Raw genomic sequence first — 11,366 nt, forward strand, 5'->3', positions numbered from 1 at the left:
GTATTGGATTGCAGTGTGACAATAATTGTCTCCTGCTGAAATAAATTTGAGGACAAGCAGCTGGACAGTACTAGAAAACCCTATTTAAAAACACTAAATTAAAATATTAAAGATAATTTTAATTAATAATAAAAACAAAAATGCATAATAGTTTTATTGAATATAATCACCTAATATAAAATCACCCATTTAACACACACTTGAATGATTATTATTCTATTCACATAGCTGTGCAAGGATCACCACAATCTTGTTTTAAATAATTTTCACCACTGCAAAAAGAAAACTCACCCCCATCTCCAATCGATCCCCAGCTGAAGGGCTACTAATATGCATTCTTTTTTCATAGGTTAGCTGTTTCTAGACATTTAATGTAAGTGAACTACAAAGCATATAGTCTATTGTGCCCAGTTTCTTTTATTAAGCATATTTTTCAGTTTCATCTGTATTTTAAGATAAATATGTATAGTTTTAGAAAAAGGTGAAATTAGTCAAGATAGAAATTATGCTTAATTTATTTAAATGTCTATAATGAAAATGGGAGAAAATATTTATTTGAGTTAGTTATGCTTATACTGTTCGTTGTTCAGCTGCTAAGTTGGGTCTGACTGTTTGTGACTCTATGGACTTCAGCACACAGGGCTCCCCTGTCCTTCACTATCTCCTGAAGTTTGCTCAGATTCATGTCCATTGATTTGGTGATGCTACCTAACCATCTCATCCTCTGCTACCTGCTTCTTCTTTTGTTATATTAAGTAATTTATGTCTTATATACACATGAGCAAGAGTAGAAATATTTATTTTCAACAATTTACTAAAAAAAGTCTTGACTCCTTCCTTTCCTAATACAGATTTATATGGAAAAGTCTCAGGATTATATAAGATTATATGAGAGACTCAGATTCAACACATGCCCTCTCTGTGCCCATTCTGTGTCCATCCATGAGCTTATACATACACCATCTCACCTAATAATCACTACATTTCCTCGGGGTGGTCCTACCTCTAAGACTTGGGAAAATATAATTAATTATGGGGGTCTTGATTTTTCATTTACTAAAGAGAACAAATGATTACAAAGTTCCTTCCTAACTCTAATATACTGTGATCTTGTCTTCAAATTCTTGCAAAGAGAATCATAACTTGAGTAAAGTTAACTAAAATAAAATGTGCAATTATTTAAGAAGACAATTTTCTTCATTGATAGGATTTTTGTCTAAACTATATGATAACTTATTTCTTTTAATTTGTATAGTCTTTTTACCTTCATAATATAGAAGCAGGTATACTAAGTGCAGAACCAAATAAATATTTTGAGATGTCAATGTATGGCAAAACCAATACAATAATGGAAAGTAATTAGCCTCCAATTAAAATAAATAAATTAAAAAATAAATAAATAAAAAATGAAAGAGAGGAATAAGAGACAGAAATGCTGGGAAAGTCATCAACACAGTAAATTCCAGCTTTCCCTCTGAAATAAAAGGCCAAAATAAATATTTCTTAATCAATTATATTTAACTAAATTAATTTCATTTGCAAGTTTTTCTGTTTTTACTTTATTGTGGGAAATAAAATTCAAGGATATTGGTTCCCAAATTATAGCTGGCATATTCATTCTTTCTAACAGTTATCAAGTCATGTCACTTCCCCAAAATGCATGCAGTTATTGAAATTTCTGTCACAAAAGTCTCAACAGCAATATTTCTGGTCACTCTCATGATAGTCATGTAACACAATCGTTATAGAAGGCATGGTGTGGAGACTGTCCTCTGCATGCCCCTCCAGGTCCACAGTACACCACTTAGCATCCACTCTGTACACTTCTGGAGGTTGACCTACAGGAACTACATCATTCTTCACTATTATTTACCCTAATTTGTAGACACTGACTATTTCTTAAAAATATCAGAGGTAAGATAACAAGATAATTAAGATAATTAAGGTTGGATAATGTTGATAAGATATTTTGACAAGAGACCGAGCAGAGTTGAAAACAAGGAGAGATTTACAGGTCACTGGAGAAAAGAAAACAAACATTTCCTAAGCGTCTTTAAAACTTAATTCAGTCACTTTTCCAAATACACCACTCTTTCTAGTCACTGCTATCAATTCTTTTCTTCTTATAAATCTTCAGTCTTTAAGCCTTGTCGTTTTTATTTACTGACCATGAGTACTTTTTCTTTTCTTTTTAAAATCGTTTGAAGATAAAAACAAACAAGCTTGAAGCTATGTCTTAAAAGTGACATTTGGAATTGGTTGCCAATTAAAAAAAATCTTACATTTTACACAAATCATGTGCTAAATTAAATATTTTCTTCCATGTCTCATTGCTAATTTTTGATTGATAATTAATCTCTAGATGGTAAACTCCTGAGATACCAGGTTTTGATTCCTTTTGTATAAGAAAAAAAAGTGCAGTTAATTACATAGAGGGATTCCAAATACTTGTTGAATCATATCTGTTATGTTCATATAAATGGAACATATTAATTCAATCAATATTTAATAACTTGACCATAAATATACATTCCTTTATGTTTGGAGGGAATATGGTGTTTTGCTACTTGCCCAGATGCTCATGTAAGTCATTTAAAACATCTGTGCCAAGTTTCCTTTAACAAAAAATTAGGATAATTATAATAACGAGATTGCTATGTTCATAACAGTAAAGCTTGTTAACATATGTGAAATACAACACAGCTTATGACATAGTGATCACATAATTATAATTAATTTTGATCACTCTACCTCCTAAGAATAACATCTAAAAAGCTCAGCAAATAAAATTTAGTGTGATATATTACAACCAAACAATATCTACACATTAGGATTGAATCATTTCACTATTTACTTCTAAACCACGACATACCATTTGCACACAACACACAAACTCTTCACTGTGAAGAATGATAATAAAAAGATTTGAGAAAACAACTCCAAAAGATCTGAGATTTAAGACTATCTATTCTCATATTACCAATTGTTACTCATCAAATAGAAATCAAAAACTGTTGGTGTTTTTGTTGAAGTTCATTTGATAAGTCCTGTTTGACTTTTTGCGATCCCATGTCAGTCAGTGCTAACTGTGGATTTTTTAAAAAATTCTCTTTGTATATAAAGAACATCTGGAATCTTTCTGAGTTGAGTAAATGGATCTGAAAAATGGATCTGTAGTGACTGAGTTTATTTTGCAAGGATTTTCTGCAGGATGGGAACTTCAGGTTGTCTTCTTCGTGACATTCTCCTTGATCTATGGGGCTACTGTGCTGGGAAACGCTCTCACTGTGGTCACAGTGACATGCAGTTCCACCCTTCGTTCTCCCATGTACTTCCTCCTCGGAAACCTCTCCTTTTCGGACATGTGTCTCTCCACGGTCACCACACCCAAGATGATCAGAGACTTGCTCACTGAACACAAGACCATCTCTGTATGGGGATGCATGGCTCAGATGTTCTTTATGCGCTTGTTTGGAGGTGCTGAGGCAACTCTTCTGGTAGCCATGGCTTTTGACAGATATGTGGCTGTATGTAAACCCCTGCACTACAGGAAAATCATGAACCACAGGTTGCTGAACGGGTTTGTTATACTCTCATGGAAAACTGGTTTTATACACACCATGAGTCAGATGGTATTAACGGTAATATCTTAATATTACCTTTCTGTGACCCCCGCATCATAGACAACATATTCTGTGACCTTCCCCTTGTGATTTAGCTTGCGTGTGTGGAAACATACACCCTGCAATTATTTGTCATTGCTGACAGTGGACTCTTGTCACTTATCTGTTTCCTCCTCCTGCTTGTCTCCTACACTGTCCTCCTGGCCACTGGGCCATGAAGATCATCGGGAGGCCTCTCCAAAGCTCTGTCCACACTGTCTGCCCACATCACTGTGGTCAGTCTGTTCTTTGGGCCGTGTATCTTCATCTATGCCTGGCCATTCAAGAGTTTTGCCAGCAATAAAGTCCTTGCTGTATTTTACACTGTATTCACACCCTTATTGAATCCTATTATTTACACCCTGAGAAATCAGAAAATGCAAGAGGCCATGAAAAAATTAAGGTTCCAAAATGTTAGCTCCACATAGAACTTTTAGATTTTAGAACTGTATATGTAACCCAGCTTTCAAATATAATGCGAATATAATTTGAATACATATGCAATACATAGTTTTACTTTCTTATTTTAGAATCATAACTGATGCATACAAAATTAATGATAATATGTTTTAAATTTATTCAATGCTGTTATAATGATAATTAGTGATCTCAGCAAAATAGACATATAAAAATCATTAAATACTTTATGATACAGGCAATATATATTTGTTACTGAAGAAATAAATATAAAAACATGGTGATTACTGTTAGAGATTACTTTAATTGAAATGGGTTGTTAATGACAGTCATAATACTATCATATATACTCATAGTCATTTATACTATCATTAAATGAGACATCCTGAACAAATTATGATTGAAAGAATTTAAACAAATGAAAGAAAATGTAAGAATAAAAAGTCATATTTGACAGCATCATAAATATAAAATGCTAGATTGAACATAAGATACCAAAGGGAAAAAACAATAGAAGGGCAATTTCAATAGAACTGCATAGAGCAGCCTTGAAATCAAACACTCTAAGAAATTCCATTTATATTCACAGTTGACTTTCAAACCTAAGGAAATAAAAGTAGAAGCACATTTTTTTTTTATTTCATGTAATATACCATGTAACTTGTCTTTTCCAAGTGCTTAAACTATGGTTCAATTGTCTTTGGTAAGCTTGCAATTATTCTTGCAATTATAAGCAAATTAACATTTGCTTGTTAGTGTTAAGGGCAAGGGGGCATTTCTTGCTGAATTCAGAATCCCAAACTTATTGATGACTAAACTTAAATATTCTTCCCCAATTCGAGAGACTAAACATTTCTTCTTGTTCTAGGCAATAGTTTTGAAATTAATCCTAAAGAAGTATATAGGGTTTTTTCTCCATTCAATGCATCTTCAAGTTCATCCAAAGTGATGCTGTTAAAATGCAGTGCTCGGATTCTTTACAGCATGTTAGTAGCCTGTTTCTTTAAACTGCATGGCAAGCTAAATTCAGGCTTAGTAGTTCACAAACGTCAAAATAACCTATAACATATTATTGACCAGAATGCTCATAAAAAATTACCAGTGAAACAGTTTTATGCTATACCTAAAGTTGTCCCATAAAATTATGATTATTTCTCTAAGATGGATATAATCAAAAAGGTGACAAATAACAAGGGTTGACAAGGATGTAGAATAATTGGAACCCTCATATACTGCTGATGGGATACAAAATGGTGTAACCATTTTGGAGAGAATTTTGGCAGTTCCTCAAAAATGTTAAATATAAAATTACCATGTTCTCTAGTTACTTCATTTCAAATACATCCTCAAAAGAAATTAAGGCACATGTACACCCCCAAAATTATACTAAAATGATTGTAGCATCTTTCATCATACTAGTAAAAATGTTAAAACAACCCAAATGTTCATCAGCTAATGAATGGATAAATAAAACATGCTATATACATACAATGGAATATTATTTGGCAATAAAAATGAATCAGGTACTGGCATATGCTACACTATGTATGAATCTTGAAAACATTTGGCTAAGTTAAATAAATGAGTCACTAAAAACTACACCTTACTGAGTCCATTTGTATGAAATATCCTTTATAGGCAAACCCTTAGAAGTAGAAAGTAGACTAATGGTTGCCTAGAGCCGGGAGTGTGAGGGAAGCAAGGATGTGGTCTTTTTAGACTGGCTTCTCTTCAATGTTTTCAAGACTCATTCACGTCACAGCTTACCTCACTACTTGATGCTAAGAGTTACATGAGCAACATGAGAGGAGGAATCCCTGGTCCATTGCTCTCCAATAAACACACCAATTTAACAGCAATTAGTCGACAGATTTTCTTTGTGAGAAGTCTGAAACCAATTGAAAGTCTCTTTTACCCCTGGAGAATGAAAAATCAGTTTCACCATATCAGGCAAGGAGATTCAGGTCTTGCTAGTCTTGGAGCTCTGACAGGTCTGTCACAGTCTGGCTGTCTGGGGGAAGACAGAGGCAGTTAGCTGGGCGAGTTATATAATTGATTCTCCATAACTCAGCACAGAATGAGTGGATAAAATATTCCAGCTCTCAGCTTCCACCTGTAAAGGAAAGAGTTAATTTATGGATCTAGCATCCCAACTTCACAGAGGATTCCCAAAGAACTAGTACTTATCTCACCAGGCTTGGAGCTGTGATGGTTCTGATAGAGTCCAGGTGCTGGGGGAGAATGGGGATAGCAGGTTGGGCTTCTAGACGCCAAAGTTTCACCACATACCCCACCACGATCTGTCCACAGAGTGAGAAAACAAAAATCACTACCAAGAGGCATGCTTCCTCCTGAGGAGGGAAATCATTGGCAGAGGTCTCCAGAACCTCCGTTCAGGTTTATTGGTGAGGACCTCCTCCTGTACAAGGCCAATCTGTGAAGACTGGCAGAGGTGCCTGAATGGTCTAATGTTTAGAGACCAATGCAGAGAATCAACAGAGAACCAGGCAAAGATGTTCTAAACAAAGAAGCAAGGTAAATCTCCAGAAACTGACACTAGTGAAACAGAGTTCATGATTTACCTGACTGAGAATTGAAAGTAACTGTCATAAAGATTTCCTTTGGAATGAAGAGAGCAAAGCATGAATACTCCCTTCAGTAACAGTCTCATGACTCCCTTCAATAATAGTCTCACGGCTCCTGCCAGAACATGACAGTAAAATCTCACAATTACTTTAGTATATAGTCTCTTTCATTTTTATCAGGCCCAGTGTATTCCAGGGGTTATGCTGGGCTTCTACTTTAGTTATTAAGCAGAAGAGGAAGCTAGTCCAGGCCTAAAAGATGACCTATTTCCTTGCAGAAGTGACGCCTCTGAAGCTCCTTGAGCAGCAGAAAGTTCTAGCTCTTACTGATGTTGAGGAATCTGTAGAACCAGTCTATCAGGGCATTTATCCAGATGTACTCATTCCATACTTCAGGGTTTTAAACTTTTCCCAACCAGTGCTCTGACCTTATCATGATACACATGCCTGGAGTGTTTGTACTCTTTTGGATCCGTGTAACTGTGGAAGATCCCCTAGAGAAGGGAATGGCAACACACTTCAGTATTCTTGCCTAGAGAATTCCATGGGCAGAGGAGCCTGGCGGGCTGCAGTCCATGGGGTTGCAGAGTCAGACACTCCTGAGTAACTAACAGTTTCAAAGGTGAAGGATATTCTATAGGTATACTTGTGTAACTCTGTTAGATCTTCAGTATCTTGCTTGTCTGTGTCTACTTACTCAGGAGACAAGGAACTCTTTGTAAACTACCAAAGAGTTTTTAAATCCTTACACCTAACCTTTAATGTTTGTGAGTTAACGACTTTCAATTTCTTTTTATTTCAAGGCATCAATACAACTTACAATAACCAAACAACTGCTCTCTTTATAGGAATTTCTCTTCTCTTTCTTCCAAATAAAAGAATCATTCACCTGCAATAGCATTCCTTTCCAACAGGTTGTATTCCCAGATCACCACCCATGAAATATTTAGCCATCAGCCAACTGCACTAAGCGAGGGCCTGTGTCCCATCTACCACTTGAGTGAATGCGTGCTCACTCAGTCAGTCAGAGCCAATTCTTTATGACCCCATGGTCTGTAGCCTGCCAGGCTCTTCTGTCCATGGAAATTTCCAGGCAAGAATACCGGAGTGGGTTGCCATTTCCTCCTCCAGGGGATCATCCTGAGCCAGGAATTGAACCTGCATCTCCTGCACTGGCAGCTGGATTCTTTATCACTGAGCCACCTGGGAACCTTACCATTTGCAGTGGAATCTTATTGGCCACCAGGTGATGAGCCAGCTACAAATCCCCATTTTCATCTGTTTCTCAGACCACTCCCAGTACCAACTATGTTAATTTAGGTCTTCTGAGAAATGGATACCGAGATGAGGTTACATTCATAGTACATTCACACAGTGGAATAAAACTCGGTAATACATTACTGATCTGATCTGATTGTGCACCAAATATTTCAGTTTATTCTGAAAAATTAAATGTGTACAATCCTTAACAACTGGTATGGGTAATCTCATCTAGATATCAATATTGTGCTCATATTATCCTTCTAATTTCTATTTTTAAGAATGCTCTGCTCTCTTGCAAACATCTCCTCAAAGGTCATGCTATGTTGAGGTATATATCTCCTTAGCTGAAATATATTTTTAATGGCAATTCTAATTGCTGGCAGTTGCCTGGAGAACTACATTGAAAAAAATTCTTAAGTTCAGTTAGAAAGAATAAAACATTCATTAGCAATATTTACTATGGGCTTTGGAAATGAATCATATTTATCATATATTTACACCCTCATTTTCTTGTAACCTTTTCAAGAGGGTTGTAATTGAGGAGACATGGCAGAGTTCAGTTCAGTTCAGTCACTCATTCGTGTCCGACTCTTTGCGACCCCATGAATCACAGCACGCAGGCCTCCCTGTCCATCACCAACTCCCAGAGTTCACGCAAACTCATGTCCATCGAGTCAGTGATGCCATCCAGCCATCTCATTCTCTGTCGTCCCCTTCTCTTCCCACCCCCAATCCTTCCCAGCATTAGACTCTTTTCCAGTGAGTCAACTCGTCGCATGAGGTGGCCAAGTACTGGAGTTTCAGCTTTAACATCAGTCCTTCCAATGAACACCCAGGACTGATCTCCTTTAGAATGGACTGGTTGGATCTCCTTGCAGTCCAAGGGACTCTCAAGAGTCTTCTCCAGCACCACAGTTCAAAAGCATCAATTCTTTGGCTCTCAGCTTTCTTCACAGTCCAACTCTCACATCCATACATGACCACAGGAAAAACCATAGCCTTGACTAGACGGACTTTGGTTGGCAAAGTAATGTCTCTGCTTTTTAACATGCTATCTACGTTGTTTATAATTTTCCTTCCAAGGTGTAAGCGTCTTTTAATTTCATGGCTGCAATCAGCATCTGCAGTGATTTTGGAGCCCCCCAAAATAAAGTCTGACACTGTTTCCACTGTTTCCCCATCTATTTCCCATGAAGTGATGGGACCAGATGCCATGATCTTCATTTTCTGAAAGTTGAACTTCAAGCCAAATTTTTCACTCTCCTCTTTCACTTTCATCAAGAGGCTTTTGAGTTCCTCTTCACTTTCTGCCATAAGGGTGGTGTCATCTGCATATCTGAGGTTATTGATATTTCTCCCGGCAATCTTGATTCCAGCTTGTGCTTCTTCCAGCCCAGCGTTCCTCATGATGTACTCTGCATATAAGTTAAATAAGCAGGGTGACAATATACAGCCTTGATGTACTCCTTTTCCTATTTGGAGCCAGTCTGTTGCTCCATGTCTAGTTCTAACTGTTGCTTCCTGACCTGCATAAACGTTTCTCAAGAGGCAGGTCAGGTGGTCTGGGATTCCCATCTCTTTCAGAATGTTCCACAGTTTATTGTAACCTCCATAATATTCTTTTAATATTGTTGAGCCATCATGAAGTTAAACATAATTGTAAGACTACATGAAATTCCAAATCTGCTAAACTCCACTAACTAATCACTTATTGAGTACCACAAATCATTTTGATCACCCTGGTGAAGGCCAGGGGTTTCCCTGTGGCTCAGACAGTAAAGTGTCTGCCTATAATGCGGGAGACCTGGGTTCGGTCCATGGGTCGGGAAGATCCTCTGGAGAAGGAAATGGCAACCCACTCCAGTACTCTTGCCTGGAAAATCCCATAGATGGAGGAGCCTAGTAGGGTACAGCCCATGGGATCGCAATGAGTCGAACATGACTGAGCGTCTTCACTTCGCTTCACTGGTGAAGGCCTCCTCTGCTTGTTCTAGCTCATGAGTGTGTGTGCTTCTTTCTCTTTCTCTCTCTCTTATTCCCTTACAGAGTAAAAGGAAAGTTTTCTCTGCTAAGAACTAGTCTATAGTCTATGAATTTCCTTATATGCTTGCTCTGTGTGTATCTATTTATTTTAATTCTAATTGAATAAATGCATTCAATTATCAAATTATAAATATTCAGATTTGTAAAGCCAAATGAATAGAATTATAGTTTTCTCAAGTCCATCATCTATGGTAGATCCATTTTCATAAATTTGCTTACCCTCTACCAACCAAAACACTTAAGTTAATGCTTTTTTTCTGGAAAGCACTTATTATTAGGGAGACTCCACACAACAACTCATACACTTGATGAATTCATAATCAACTTAAATAATGAGAGACTAAGTCCTTACTCTGAACTCTAGAGACAACTAACTAGCACCTTTACTCTAATAATTCCCTCTGGGCGTTAATCACTAATCTACACCTTATGTATGTGTTTTGTGTCCTTTTTCTTTCTGACCTGCAAATGATTGTCATGTATATCCACAGAGGCAAAAATATAAATATATATTCAGAATCTTACTGCGTCTACATATCTTTGAAGAGGCCATTCCTCAGCTAGAACTGGTAGGTTTAAATAGCAGTGCTAATAATGTAGAGAAACTGTATACTTTAATAAAGGAGGAAACTTTGTATACGAAACCTAAAAATTAATGAAAACCAGATTATTCTGATCATGAAAACAACGGTAAAATACAACTTGGGTCCGATAGCATCTGGACAAATTTACCCAGTTTTAATAAGAAGAAAGCCAGTCTGTGATGGAAAAATACCACTGACATCCTGATCTAAAGGGTCAGATTTATAATTTGAGTTTGTATTTTGAGAACATAAATTTGAGTTTGTTTATTGTTTAATCACTATTGTATAAACAGACATAATAATTTAGAATGTGGTAAAATAACAAAAAATTGGTTTCATCCTTGGCTGCATTTAACATCTTTAGCCAGTCCCAAATATAGTCTAATAAAAATTGCATATCAAGAAAATGTAAAACATTGACTTATTTTATTTTATGTTCATTTAATTCTTCATATTTTTACTTTCCTACATTGGATATTGACTTCAACTGAGAAAACACTTATGGAATTCTAAATTAAATGTGATTAATTTAAATGAATATCTAAAAGATTTCCCCTCAAGTCTATATTTATTTTTCTGAAGTAACAAACCTTCTGTTCAATATGATTGTTTAATTATACTGCTAATATATTTGTTTTGGTAATTTTGTAACCTAAGGACTATTTCCAATTTTTCTAAACTTACCACCCTTTTCTACCTACATTTATAACAAAGACATACTTTAATATTTTAAACTTGATATGGGAAAAGAGTTCTTTGGGCACATATAATGTTGGAACTTTTCTACCAACTGTGCAAGCTTATTTTTTAAT

At 36.2% G+C, this 11,366-nt stretch overlaps 1 pseudogene; it reads left to right on the plus strand.

The window, feature by feature from the left end:
• The first annotated feature begins 3,152 nt into the window (after positions 1-3,152).
• LOC129562865 (olfactory receptor 4L1-like) lies at positions 3,153-4,090 on the plus strand (annotated as a pseudogene).
• Positions 4,091-11,366: the final 7,276 nt, after the last annotated feature.

This window comes from Moschus berezovskii, chromosome 9 (assembly GCF_049115385.1).
Source record: "Moschus berezovskii isolate FMDL1 chromosome 9, NW_MosBer_1.0, whole genome shotgun sequence".
NCBI classification, from domain to species: Eukaryota; Metazoa; Chordata; class Mammalia; order Artiodactyla; family Moschidae; genus Moschus; species Moschus berezovskii.